Raw genomic sequence first — 14,866 nt, forward strand, 5'->3', positions numbered from 1 at the left:
CGAACCCCCGGATTACGAGTCGAGTGCCTTAATACCTGGCCATGCTTGGCCATAATAATTAGAGATTAGCTAACACCTGATAGCAGTACGTCTTCAGTAGTTTTAATACGTGTACGTGGTTAACGTTTCAACTTGTCAAGAAAATTTCACATGTTAAGTACAAATGTCAGGTGACGACTTTAATCTACAATCTAGACTTATCGGTTTGTTTTAAGCATCAAGTTATAAAAAAATTATGAAACTCGATAAATATATGTATTTTTTATTAGCAACATACTCTTATAAAGTTTTCAATTATTATTTCCTGTAACATTCTGGTTGGTAATATACAAGAGAAGAATACAGCAACCAACACAACATTTTACACTAAACACCTAAACTTGAACACTGTAACCGGCACTCTTCGATATTTGTTATTTAAGTTCTAGTTGCTAAACAGCCTTAGGTTTGTAAGTTTCAGAGATAGTGCGAAAAGTTCCGTGGAACGTGGGTGTATATGTGCACATTTCGAATTTTTCAGTATATAGATTCCAAATGTTATGTATGGAGTTGTTTACAGGAGACACGCGGGAAAATTTTAAATATTCTCTGCTATTGCCAGGACATTGACAGGAATCCCTTGCTACGTTGTTGTTTTTTTTTTTTTTTAAATATCAAAACTGGGTCCTCCTTTTCCCTATGGCAATCATACAGGTAAGCGAGTTCTCGAATTACACCGTGAGTTGGACTTACGTGAACTTCCGTAAATAGTATAAAAAATTGGTGAGGAAAACGGGTTATTGACCCAAATAAGGCTACAGCGGTACTTCACGCTTTAAACCTGATATATAAGTATGTTTTCAATTAAAAAGAATCATATTAAAACCTCACAATGACTGCTTCAGTCCTCATATTTAAGTTATTTTATTTTAAAATATATTTACTTTTTAAAAGCGAAAAAATCACCAGTGGGATCTTCTAGCCAAGGGTAATTGTGGGGACACTCCAAACATGTGTGTAATCTGTTTGTTTCTCCAGGCAACTCTCTGGTGGTCAATGGACAAGCGTTGGGAATGCTGCAGTATGCTTGACCTTTGATGTCACATTTTCTTTCCATGGAGCAAAGTCCCGGATGGAACTGAGTTCTGTTGGATTTTGCATCCATTGCAGAACCTGTGTCATGGTGACAAAGTAAATATCGTTCTTGTCCAAAGATTCATCAATCCAAGTGATTAGAGCTTCCAAAAACTTGGAGTTAAGTTTCAAGAATCCAGCATGAAAATATAAACCAAGAGGGGCGCGGTTGGTCTTGTAGTGGCGTTGCAGGTTGTTGTTAAGGAAGTTGTAGAACTGATCCCGTGTGATGATGTTGCTACAGGTGTCCACCATAGCGCAACCAGCTAGCTCTTCATCAAATTCAGGGTCATCACGTCTGTCCAATTCGTTCATGACCATCTCCCATACAGCGTGAGCGTGTGGGACAACGTTGTCCATTACCATGACACTTATGGGGCATACTGAAGTAAAGGGTATAGGGCCAAAGAGGAGGGTTGCTGAGAGGGGCTGTAATGGAAGAGTCGTAGAGGAAGGCCTGTTCTTCCATCATGGCAAATTGACTGTTTCCACCAACTCGCAGGTAAGGAGCACGAACGCCAACAACCGAATTGTCTGATATGTTTGCAAACCGTTCAATGATAAGCCTAGAACCCGCCATTTCCTTAGCCCAGGTGTCAATGTCAGCATTTGTCCAATACTCTTCGTTATTGCGATGGCTGAAAAGTACAAAGTGATATCTGTGAGCTTTAAAAGACATTTTATATAATATTGGCATTACTTATTTAAGAACTAATAAGTTTAATCATCTAGGCCGAACATATATTACTGGAATCGAAAATAAATTAAAACGAAACGATAAGAATACCTAATTTAATTTCACGTTTCCAGAACTTCGTCGTACATTATATCGTATAAGTTCTGCTAAAACACATTAATATTTTAAACAAAATATTGGATCTGTTTTCAGATAAGAAACAGACGAGTTTTTTAAATAGTTTTCATTTTTCACTGGATTTTTGTTATGATGAAACGAAAACTGGTTCTCACGTGATAGAGTGCGCTGCTATCTCATGGCCTTTCCTATGCAACTCTTGTACAGCGGAGTAATTGGTATACTTGTGAGAAATGAAAAATGTGGATTTAATAGAACATCCATTGGGGTTATTGCGACCTTCTTTAAATATGTCATGATAAACTGCCAAGTTATTGACGTTCACGGCGTCGTCAAAAGTAATAGCTACCATCTGAGGAATGTTGTTTGGTTCCAGTTTTCCAGGTATTTGGGTACCATCCGGAGAACAAAAGCAGTCGGGAAGAATACATTGACTCTGGTCACAAGGCGGCGCTTTGTTCGGATCGTGCTCGGCTAAGATCATGGAAACAATATCTCTAATAAGAAACAATTAAACTAACAAATTTATCGTTATCTTCTGATAAAACAAAGTTACGAAACAATAAATGAAATCATTAACTTCGAGTTGTAAGTTAATCAGTTTTTAAGGTAGTAGACTAGAATTAGATTTGTTATCACTTTTAAACAGAATTATTCAAACATACATATACAATTATATGTATATTTTAAGAAAATTAATGCTGATAAAGCAATCAAACTCAAAAGGAAGAACTATGTTAAAAACAGCAAATCCAGACTTCTGACTAATTATATTAATTTGTCATAACCTAAAAACAAGCGAAAAAAATAACTTTTTAATTAATTTAATTTACTTTGTTTCGGCTTCTTTATAGGTTATAACAAACCATATAACTATATATGTATATATACAACATTGTTTATCTATGACGCAGCGAGTTTGTCAACTTTTATCCCTTGTTTATAGAAACCACACTTTGAGATTCAAAATTTTAGGCCAAATCAAATATGCTCGACCTTTCAGCCGTGGGGGCGATATAATGTTACGGTCAATCCCACTATTCGCTGGTAAAAGCGCAACCCAAGAGTTGGCGGCGGTTGGGAATGACTAGCTCTGGTCTTACACTGCTAAATTAGGGACGGCTAACGCAGGTAGCCCTCAAGTAGCTTTGCGCGAAATTCAAAACAAACCAAACGCGAAAGTAAGTTTTGTTGGTAATACATATATAACATTTTGTTATGTTGAACACGCATATTATCCTGTGCGATATCATTCGTAAGGTTTTCTGTGAAAAAAATAGCCTCTTCTTCCCATAAAACCTTGAACGTGTAAATTAGGCAACATGTAAAACGTTACAGCGAAGGATAATATTTAAACAAAAAAGAATAACCCTACTCACTGCAAGCATTCTCGTCAGATCCGTCGGAGCAGTCAGGAACACCGTTACAGAAAAGATCCCGCTCCATACAGTCTCCATTTCCACATGCAATTTTGTTAGCGCTGCAGATGGGCTCGTTGGTGGCGTAAAGAGGTACAGCTAACTTCTTTTTCTCAGTTTGATCGCAATTAGTAACTTCGTCTCTCCAGTTGCACGTCTGCGTTTCGATGTCGAAGACAAGCCCAGAAGGACATCTTAAGGCCAGTAGACCATGGGTGGAACATCTGACAACATCTCGGCATTCTTCTTCTGGCGAAAGACGAAAATATTCACCAGGAAGTCTGCCTTTACATAGATCCGCATCATTCTGGCTAATTCGCAGTGGAGCACCTTCTATTTGTCGTTTGACGATGGACAGTGTTGACACTAAGAAAAAATATAATAATCTTAAATACCATCTATCTGTGTCCCCACCAGTGACACAGTGGTATTTCTGTGGACTCACACCACTGGAAACTTGATTTTAATACCGTGGTGTAACTTTGAGCTTAATTCCAAACAAACGTTTGGCGATGGACTGTGCTAACACTAAAAGAAAAATATTATAACTCTGAACACCATTTAAAAGTCGTCTAAAAGGACAGTACTGACACAATGAAAAAGACGAAATATTACAGCCTTCAACAGTGTAATTTAAAAGGCTGTAATTCTCATGTAAACTATTTTGAAATATGAAGATAAATTTTCTTTTTACATTATTGGGATCATTTATTGAATAGTACGAGCTTTATCTAACTTAATCAAATATTTATTTGAGACAATTCTAAACCATCTAAAAGTATAATGAATAAATATATCTATATATACTTTCGTAGTTGTCTGGTTTTAATGCTCGGATAAAATGAGAGGGCGCTATTTCTCACGTGCTTTAAACAATAATAACTGTTCTGTTTTTTAACTAGTTTATATATTTATATTTGTCGAAACAATGTTCGTGGCTCTCGTGTGTAATAGAAATTCCAACTTAGGCAAAATGCTTTTAACTGAATTATTTTTGGATTATATAGAAATGTTTTTATTGTTTTGTTTACAAATTATATAATTTACCAGTTTATTTATTACTTCTGACCTAGTTGGCAAGTGCGTAGCACTTTCTACAAAAGTAGGTTGATTTTAAGGCAGGCTTATTATGATTAAAACTGAGCAAAGTATGACAAAAAATTGTTTAAATAATGATACACTTTTCTCTTAGATCTCCTTTCTCAAAACAGATAGAAGATTATTTTAATATCAGTTTTCCTTCATCTAATTTGTCACTGGTGATAAAGCAGTACTTGAAGGCTGAAATGATTTTTGATCGTACAGATACATGGAGAACAAACAGTGCCACCTGGACCAATAGTCTGCCTCACCATCAACTGACGATATAACCGAAACGACATCTAGAAGTTGTTGAACGAGTTAACAAGTAGGTCACATAAGCTGGCAGATCTGGACGTAGGAGGCTGGAGAACTACGGCTTATTTATATTAGTCGAATTATGAGTTTACTGCCCCTGTATTCTAGATCAGGAAACTATTACCGTCTTTTGTTTAGGACCTTCTTTATCGCTAACAGATCTAGATAATTTTTTGTTTCTGAGCATGCGTAAGAGTATAAAAACTAGCAAATAACTTATTCATAAGCTTTTACTACGTCCTACTGTTGGATGAGATCACCTTGTACTTACCGCTTTTTTCCGTTCTCAGCAGCCAAACCGTCATTGGGTCAAAATATAATTTAAGATAATAATATCCTTCACTTCTTAATAATTAAAATAACGGTACTATTTAGCAAAAGGTACTTCTCTACTTTATTAAAAGAAATTATGTGTTCGTTATTGAAATGTTAATAGTCATTCATAATATTATAATAATCTAAATACCTTTGAAAACATCTCTACTGCAAAGTCTAACAACTAACGATTATGCGCATTGTTCAATTTCCAATACAGGAAGTTTCAGAGAAATGTGACCTTAAGGTCCTGAAAAATAACAATCATTCATTTATTTTGATTCAAGTTTACGAAGGCTTATAGTAATAATTTCCTTCAATAAAGAAATAAAACCTTACTAAATCTCTGCCGAAATAAAGGACATGTGTTAAAAATATTTTATAAATGAATGTAAGATGATTGGGTATTATATATAAATATATTATTAACTTTTAAACAAACTCACTTCTCAAGATGGATGCACCATTTCCACTTTACAAAAGAATGTTATTCATACACGTCAAATAAAATTACTGGTCACTTACCACTGATCAAGAGAGAAGCCACAAAAAGGAATCCCAGAATACACGATCCCATGCCTTTTAGTTTAAAGAAACAGTGCAAGTGGAAAGGCAGTAAAAAGAGAGTACGTTGGTTTATATAGTTACCTAATTATCCGAAATCAACCAATTGAGGGCAAGAAACAGCCCACCATGTCTTGTCCTTTATTTAATGGTTTTCTTGATGTGTGTGAATTAGCATTGTTGACGTTGGAGTCAAACAGCCAATCAGTTCTTTGAATAGTAACCAATGCCGTAAGTACAGAGTAATACCAAATTGAAGCACGAAAACAGCGTTATAAGGCATGATTATTTTAACATAAAGGTTGTGACATGTTTTGACAACCCCAAGTTGCCTTTTTCAGAATGACTTGCCTGCTGTGTAAAGGTGCGTTTATAAAATTTCACAAATTATTTAAAAGAGTCATCTGGAACTATTTTTTATTAGAAGTGTTACGTAACCACCGTGTTTTTCTAAAACAAATACCTATTTTACAAATTCAATTGTTTGAAAGATGTCATAATGCAACCAATGAAAAAAAAAAACTTTTCCGTTTCTGAGGTTATCATGACTCCTTGTCTAGATTTACAATCGAATCTTTCTTTGATATTTCTACTGATTCACGTGTGTTTCTCCCTACACAGTACATTTCTACACAGTTTCTGAATTTCGCGCAAAGCTACACGAGGGCTACACGCTCTAGCTGTTCCTAATTTAGCAATGTTAGACTAGAGGGAAGGCATCTAGTCATCACCATCCACCGCCAACTCTTGGGCTACTCTTTTACCAACAAATAGAGGGATTAACTGTCACGTTATAACGACCCCCGGCTGAAAGGGCCAACATGTTTGGCGTGACGGGAATTCGAACCCACGACCCTCGGATTACGAGTTGAGTGCCTTAACCACCTGTGAGCGAAATTCAGAAACAAACACAAACAATAAACCTTACAAGTCTTTTCATGACTTTTTCTAGAACGGTTTGTGTTACGTCATTTCCTCGTGACTTTTCCTTTCCGTTATTAATAACGATAAACTTTCTCGATAGATAATTTAACCTCATCGTAACATTCTCTTCCAGATGATCCACAACACAAGTACTTCTCCGTGTTTATGGAATCCAGTTAATAGCCTGTTGCTGTACCAGATCAGCATATTTTGAATACAAATCAATTCAGCGGATTCAACAAATTGATGAAAGGATCTTAAAAACCTTAATCATTCAGTGGACGGATGTAAATCCTACCATGTAAGTATCATCTTTAAATTATTACGCTTAATTTAGTTTCCTAGGAAAACAACTTTATAGACAAGCAGCTTAAGCTAGTATTACTCGTGATGTAATAAGAACTTGCATCAGTTTATTTTCCATTAAGCAATACAGACAAACAAGGTATTTTGGAATGATTATTATTAAAATCATTTGAATACGTAAAAAAAAAAAAGATTCGAACTTTTATTTTATGTGTCAGCGTCTTGATAAAAATACGTACGGGTTCGAATCCCCGTCATATCAAACATGTTTGCCCTTACAGCTGTGGAGGTGTTATAATGTTACAGTAAATTCCACTATCTGTTAGTAAAAGGGTAGCCCAAGAGTTGGCGGTGCGTGGTGATGACTATCTGCCTTCCCTCTAGTCTTACACTGCTGAATTAGGGATGTCTAGCGCAGATAGCCGTCGAGTAGATTTGTGCGAAATTCAAAAACAAACATATTCACAGTGCTAAAATTCTGTGTTCGATTTCATTCAGTGGAAAGAGTGCAGATAGCCAGTGGTGTACCTTTGTACTAAGAAAAGTAACATTAAGTGTGTGTCTGTGTACGCGAAATATAATAATTTAACGCTTTATTCTTTGTTTGTTTTGAATGAAGCACAAAGCTACACAATGGTCTATCTGTGCTCTTCCCACCACGGTTGTCGAAACCTGGTTTTTAGCGGTGTGAGTCCGTATACCTGCCGCTGTGCCACTGGGGGGGCATCTACTACTTTCTGTCACTCAATACATTTTAAGTAATAAAATGCATTTTATCCAAGTGTTTTCAAAATACACGTAGCTTAATAAAACTAGAGGACGTTTGCTATTAAATAATTAGGATGTAGGCCATTATTTCCAACTTATTCTATAAAAAAGAAGTTATTACGTTAAAAGAAACCGATAAACTTGATTTCTCACAGCCAAGGGAACTCTGCTGAGTCTACCGAGGGAAATCGAACTTCTGATTTTTAGCGCTGTGAATCCGTAGACTTACCGCTATACCAGGGTGGTTTTGCTGTAAGAAAACACACATACATTTCTCTCAGACAAACAAGGACATCCAGAGTGCTCAGTCATCCAGGTTGAATAATTAATATGATTTCAAGCTATACTATGGTGGTTTTGCTATAAGAAAACACACATACATTTCTCTCAGACAAACAAGCACATCCAGAGTGCTCAGTCATAGAAGTATCCAGGTTGAATAATTAATATGATTTCAAAAAAATAGTTTAATCTTATTAACGACACTTTGAAAACTGAGACTTTTTTATTCTTCGGTAATGAAAAGAATTCGATCAATAAAAGTTATATTTAGAATCCTTAGAGCTACAAAGACTATCGTACGATAATTGTTTCAAAATTTTTGTAAGCGACCGGCGTTATCTTTCCTTTAAAATTTGTTATTCTATTTTGACTGGAAGTTTGGTTTAGTTTGTTTTGAATTTCGCGCAAAGCTACACGAGGACTATCTGCGCTAGCCTTCCCTAATTTAGCAGTGTAAGACTAGAGGGAAGGCGGCTAGTCATCACCACCCACCGCCAACTCTTGGGCTACTCTTTTACCAACGAATAGTGGGATTGTAACATTATAATGCCCCCCACGGCTGAAAGGGCGAGTATGTTTGGTGCGACGGGGATGCGAACCCGCGACCCTCAGATTACGAGTCGCACGCCTTAACACGCTTGGCCATGCCGGACGACAATTATGTTAGCGCTTGTTGTTTTTTTATACGCGTATGGAACCGTGATTTTAAGACCCAACCCTAACTCTATCAGGTATAGTACTATCTAGCCAGATTGCAACCGAATCATTCAGGGTTATCCATGAAGGTCTTATCTGTACTTGTTTTTTGTTATTAAATAGGTCATGTGACACAAGTTTACAATTAATTTTTAGAGAAGGTCAGCTCATATTTGCCAAAATTTCATCTTTATTTCATTGTTGAATTTAAATTTGTAAACGTTTTGGCGTTTTGTACTTGGTGTAATTTAATAACAAATTTTATCAACTTCAAGGTGAATCATTAATCATAAGAACAATTATTTCTTTGACAAATGTTTAAAATTTTGGAACAAATCCTCCACAAAACTGGAAGAAAATCAGTTGATAAATTTGAAATTCATTCTTATTTGTCATTTTTATCAAGATTATCAATAATATTAAATATTCTTTAAATTAAAAAAATCGAATCTCTTACCAAAAAATACGAAGTTTATTTTACAATTTTTGCTCAAAAATAAGAATTTTAGTTGAATACTGAAATTAATTCAAAGAAAACTTTCGTCAGAAATTTATTTGTTTGATGTTAAACATAAAACTGTGTAATGGGCTATCTATGCTGTGCTCATGACGGGTATCGGAACCTGTTTTTGTTATTTTTATAGTGTTATAAGCTTTCAGCTTTCCTACTGAGCTAATGTGGGGTTATTTCAAATCTAGAAATTAAATCGTAAAAATATTATTAGAAAATATAAAGTGGTTTAGAATTACTTTTAAGTATACAATGAATAATTATTGCACTTTTACGGCAGAAAGGTTTAGTCTGTTCCCCAATTACAAAGAGTGTGGTATAAAATGATTCACAAATGCGAGCAGGGAATTACGACAGCAAAACCGACTTTCAAATTAATTTCAAAAATGCTCATGAGATTCACAATCTGTGAGTTTGTGTGTTAAGAAATAAGGCTGGAGCTTTAGTTATTACTTTCAAAATGAATTTGAGCGAAAGAAGGCGATGCATTTCCGTGAAGTGTTTTTTGAATAATTTAAAGTACAAAACATATAATACGAAGACCTTTCCCGCACCATTACACCACCACTAGCGGATCGCTCTGCCAGCACAAAACAAGCAAGATCAAATACATCGTGTGATGATTCATTTTATTATCTCACAGCTAACACGCACACACTCAAAAGTTTCAAAGTGATTAATCAGATGACATCACACAATTCGAGTCCCCATATTTTAAACACAACTAAAGCTGTGTTTTATTGATTGCATTTGAAATACTCGATTTTCGCACACAATGTTTGTAATGCCTTATATTTGTAAGAATTAGGGTTATTCATATACTAGTCATAGTTGAAGGAACCGGTGAGTTTTAACATAGTCTGATAATTGTTGTATCTTACAGGCCTTATCTTGATTATTTCTGTTGAAGAAGCCGTATGGAAGTCTTAGAAAATGTGATAAAAATGTTTCAAATTAATTGTGATACGACTAGATCTTTGTATCGAATAGATTCAGGTAAGCAAAGCGCCTGACAGGTGATAGGTTTATTATATAAATGTAAATAAATAAAGTGTTCTTTAAAAAGTAGAACTGTTTAATTATTAAAATATAAATATTATAAATAGATGTGCACCCTAAACATAAAACAAATTAATTTTCCGTTTTCTTGAGTAATTAATAAACATAATATATTTATCATTTTATACTAATTTTAGGCCTAACAAAGTTCCAGAAATTAGGCGAGACCGGTGTAGCTTGCAAGTTTATGACCACTGAAACTGTTTTGTTTGTTTCGAATTTTGTGCAAAGCTACACGAAGGCTATAGTTATTACCACTCACCGCCAACTCTTGGGCTTCTCTTTTACTAAAGAATAATGGGATTGACCGTAACATTATAACGCTCCCACAGCTGGGAGGACGAGCATGTTTGGCGTGACAAAGATTCGAGCCCGCGATCCTCAGGTTAGGAGTCGAGCGCCCTAACCACCTGACCATCTGTAATTATTAAACAATCAATCAGCTAACTTAAAAACAATGTAACATCTGAATTATTAACGAAGATTAAAAATATATTAAATATTTTTTCCAACTACCCGAACTCAGTTAATCTTTAATTCTCCTCTTTAAAGTATTTCTTTTTTTAAATTGACGGTGTGTTAATTTTGCAAGTTGATTTACACAGCAAAATATTTTTCTACCGTGACATATGCGCATTACAGAAATTTTCCGGACAATGTAAGCTTATAAATCGACCAATGAGGTTTGCTTTGGTTTTTGAATTTCGCGCAAAGCTACTCGAGGGCTATCTGCGCTAGCCATCCCTAATTTAGCAGTGTAATACTAGAGGGAAGGCAGCTAGTCATCACCACCCACCGCCAACTCTTGGGTTACTCTTTTACCAACTAATAGTGGGATTGACCGTCACATTATAACGCCCCCACGGCTGAAAGGGCTAGCATGTTTGGTGCGACGGGGACTCGAACCCGCGACCCTCTGATTACAAGTCACATGTCTTAACCCATCTGGCCATGTTGGACCTGACCAATGAGGTATATCGACTAAATACGTATTGTAGAAAATTCGATAGTTATTCCATGCACTAACTGTGGAGGAGTTTGAACCTCATGGGCCCGGCATGGCCAAGCGCGTTAAGGCGTGTGCTTCGTAATCCGAGGGTCGCGGGTTCGCGCCCGAGTCGTGCCAAACATGCTCGCCCTCCCAGCCGTGGGGGCGTTATAATGTGACGGTCATTCCCACTATTCGTTGGTAAAAGAGTAGCCCAAGAGTTGGCGGTGGGTGGTGATGACTAGCTGCCTTTCCTCTAGTCTTACACTGCTAAATTAGGGACGGCTAGCAGATAGCCCTGAGTAGCTTTGTGCGAAATTCAAAAACAAACAAACAAACTTGAACCCCAGGAAATGTGTATGTTCACCTATGCTGTTGTTAGAATTCAGCATTGATAGAAAATTTTTAGCTGTTAAAATATTTATGTTTTTAATTATCTGCTCTCTTTCCTGCTGGTATTGTATATTTCTTGACGATGAGGTATAGTATTAAATAATAATATATGTATAGAGAGGACAGAATTTTAAGATAAAGAGAAGAAAGATGTGAAAATGACTTGTATTTTAATATCTTCATTTCCCCGTGATGGGCAGAGCACAGATAGCCCATTGTGTAGCTCTGTGCTTAACTGCAAACAGACATCAGTACCTTCACCAAGCACAGTTATAATACTCATAGGAATTCCACTGACCTCGTGACAGAACCACGTGTGAGATTAATTGTTCTCCGTTCTCCTGGTGTGAAAGATTATTTATTTATTAGAATATGAGGGCTGGAAAAAGAATGGTTTTGTTAACAAAACTAAGATCCGAAAGTAACATATTTGAACAGTTTTTTTTTGCTTTAAATCATTTCTGTACCAAAAATTAGATTAAAATCGTGGATGATTTCATGAAAATTAATCAAGGTAAAATTCCTTTTGCTATATTTTATATCTTATAGATTTTATAATCCAATTAATTAATATTGAACTGTTAAATTATTCTGAGTGTATGTGTTTTCTTATAGCAAAGCCACATTTGGCTATCTGCTGAGTCCACCGAGGGGAATCGAACTCCTGAATTTAGCGTTGTAATTCCGTAGACTTACCGCTGTAACAGCGGGGGACAAATTGTTCTCAAACCATTGTTTTTGCATAGAAAGATACTTTGATCACTAATACTTTTAATACTCTTTTTCTATACAGAATCTCAGTTCCACAAAAAATCTTCACGAGTTAATTTTGAACTTCGTGTTGCATAAAGGTGGTAGGATGAATCATATAATTTAAATGTAGCGTATAATGTTTTGTAAACAGAAACATACTTATAAGCTTCAAGGGGAAAATATGTTTTTGTTCCTTTTTTTTAAACTACGAATGGAAAATCATTCGTCACACATCTACAGATCCCATTATTCGTACAAAGTCTTGCTTTCGTTTCACCTTGACAGTCCTAGAAGTCACCTTTACGTCCCGTTAAAGGAAAACCTGATTTCATTTCTTATCGTTCGAAATAATTAAAACTGTACTGTGAGCACTTATCTAGATTACCTGGAATACTAACCAGTTCTTGCATGTGCTAACGTTTTTCACTTTTCCAAACTCGAAGTCCACGAAACGTTCGATAATGAAGAAATTGTATCAAGAACTCATTGACGAAGTTCAATTACGAAAGTAAATGTTTGAATTTTTAAAGGAATTCTTTCAGTTTAAGAAACAAATAAGGTGTAAAACAGGTAAAATGTTGGACATCAACAAAATCTCACGTGCTTATTTCTATTACTCCAGTTAAAACTGAAAAAAAATCTGAAACCTTGATCGTCTGGCCTTCGAGATGCTTATATGGGAGGACAACAACTGTTCAATGCTGCGTAGAAAGAATAATGACGAATAAACCAATAAAGAAAACTAATCAGGACACTTGTTCCTTCGTTTATAGTACCACATACATTATATTTAGAAGCTCACCAAAACAATCACGAAACAAAGGTTTAAGTAAAGGAAACTATTAAACATTAGTTTATGACGCAGCTCGAGAAAAATGTTTTGTTTGTTTGTTTTTAAATTTCGCACAAAGCTACTCGAGGGCTATCTGCGCTAGCCGTCCCTAATTTAGCAGTGTAAGACTAGAGGAAAAGCAGCTAGTCATCACCACCCACAGCCAACTCTTGGGCTACTCTTTTACCAAGAATAATGGGATTGATCGTCACATTATAACGCCCCCACGGCTGAAAGGGCGAGCATGTTTGGAGCGACGGAGACTCGAACCCGCGACCCTCGGATTACGAGTCGCACGTCTTAACACGCTTGGCTATGCTGGGCCTGAAAACAAAGAAGCAAAAAACTTTTGCACTGCGGTTGCCTTGTGACATAAAAAGAAGATAAAAAATATAGCAATAGTTCTACGCTATTTCTACTTTAGTGAAGATTTAGGATAAATTCATAGCACAAACATATATATATGTACCATGGAAAGTTCTTGAGGTGAAAAAATGATCTCCAGTAACACTTCAACTTATTGCTCTATTGCCCTTTGATGACAGTTTATAATCATTTTCGAATATAAAACCTGAAGCAGAGGCACTTTTCCGTTATATTTTTGCGTTTGTAGCTAATTAATATTACCACTTTGAAAAAGAAAAGAAATCATAAAATAAACGGGAAGATATCACTACCCACCGCCAACTCTTGGGCTACTCTTTTACCAACGAATAGTGGGATTGACTGTTACATTATAACACTCCTACGGCTGAAAGGACGAACATGTTTGGTGTGACGGGAATCCGAACCCGAGACCCTCAGATCACGAGGCGTGTTCCTTAACCACTTGGCCTTGCCTATATTTTTGTTTTTCGTAAGGAAAAAAAAAACATTGCCCATTAACGTTGAATGATGAAAAATGGCGCGTTTTAAGTGTAATAAACTCTAAAAGTAAAAAAAAAAAAATTATATTACAGTTTTTTATCTGAAACATGTATGCGCAGTTTAATCTTCCTAGACGGCGAAAGAAAAATGTTTGTTTGTTGTTAAGCGCAAAGCTTCATAATGGATCGACTATATTGTGCTCATTGCAGGGATCGGATCCCGAATGTGAGCGTTTTAAGCGATATACCAGTATAATATTCAATGTCATTCTGGAGATAGGAATGTAATAAATACGAACGCTATATCTCTTAATTTATACAGTTTGTGAAACTTACAACATCGACGAGGTAGGTGTATGTGTGTGTCTGTGTTTTCCAAAAGTAAAGCCACATCAGGCTATCTGCTGAGTCCATCGAGGAGAATCGAACCCTAATTTTAGCGTTGCAAATCCGTCGACGATGTACCCCAGTAAATTATAATTACATTTCTTACACTATATTAAGGCGTTTGCTTTTATAAACAGCTTTTCTCAGATGTCACTTTAGAACCAGAAAAGAAAAAAGACACTGTGCGTTTTTAATGCAGTGTTCATTTTATCTCTAATAAAAATTGACTTCTCAAAAAATAAGTTGTACAGATGACTTCATCGAATATCAGAACCACTAATATACTTAAAGACCGCATTTTGTTCTATTTTTGTGATGGCACTGGATTCGCTATGATTATTTTAGTTCTCTGTGTTGTTTTTATGTTAAAATCAATACACGAAATGGCTAACAAATGGAACTATACAGAGTGATCTGTTAGCCTTGGTTTGTTTGTTTGTTTTGAATTTCGCGCAAATCTACACAAGGGCTATCTGCGC

The 14,866-nt window shown here is 35.9% G+C and overlaps 1 long non-coding RNA gene and 1 pseudogene across 3 annotated transcripts; one reads left to right on the forward strand and one right to left on the reverse strand.

Moving 5' to 3' along the window:
• Positions 1-246: 246 nt before the first annotated feature.
• Positions 247-5,740, reverse strand: LOC143229895 (chitin deacetylase 1-like; annotated as a pseudogene). Its single transcript, XR_013016114.1, has 4 exons — positions 5,584-5,740; positions 3,307-3,711; positions 2,083-2,401; positions 247-1,751 (listed from the first exon to the last, which is right to left on the reverse strand). The product of XR_013016114.1 is annotated as a chitin deacetylase 1-like (transcript).
• A 62-nt stretch (positions 5,741-5,802) lies between these two features.
• Positions 5,803-11,352, forward strand: LOC143229896 (uncharacterized). Of its 2 annotated transcripts, XR_013016116.1 has the most exons (4): positions 5,803-5,986; positions 6,680-6,847; positions 9,993-10,105; positions 10,306-11,352. It is a non-coding gene; the product is annotated as an uncharacterized LOC143229896 (long non-coding RNA). The 2 variants fall into 2 exon arrangements; XR_013016115.1 differs by lacking the exon at positions 10,306-11,352 and having other exon boundaries at positions 5,807-5,986; positions 9,993-10,124.
• Positions 11,353-14,866: the final 3,514 nt, after the last annotated feature.

The sequence above is a fragment of the Tachypleus tridentatus genome, chromosome 10 (genome assembly GCF_004210375.1).
Source record: "Tachypleus tridentatus isolate NWPU-2018 chromosome 10, ASM421037v1, whole genome shotgun sequence".
NCBI classification, from domain to species: Eukaryota; Metazoa; Arthropoda; class Merostomata; order Xiphosura; family Limulidae; genus Tachypleus; species Tachypleus tridentatus.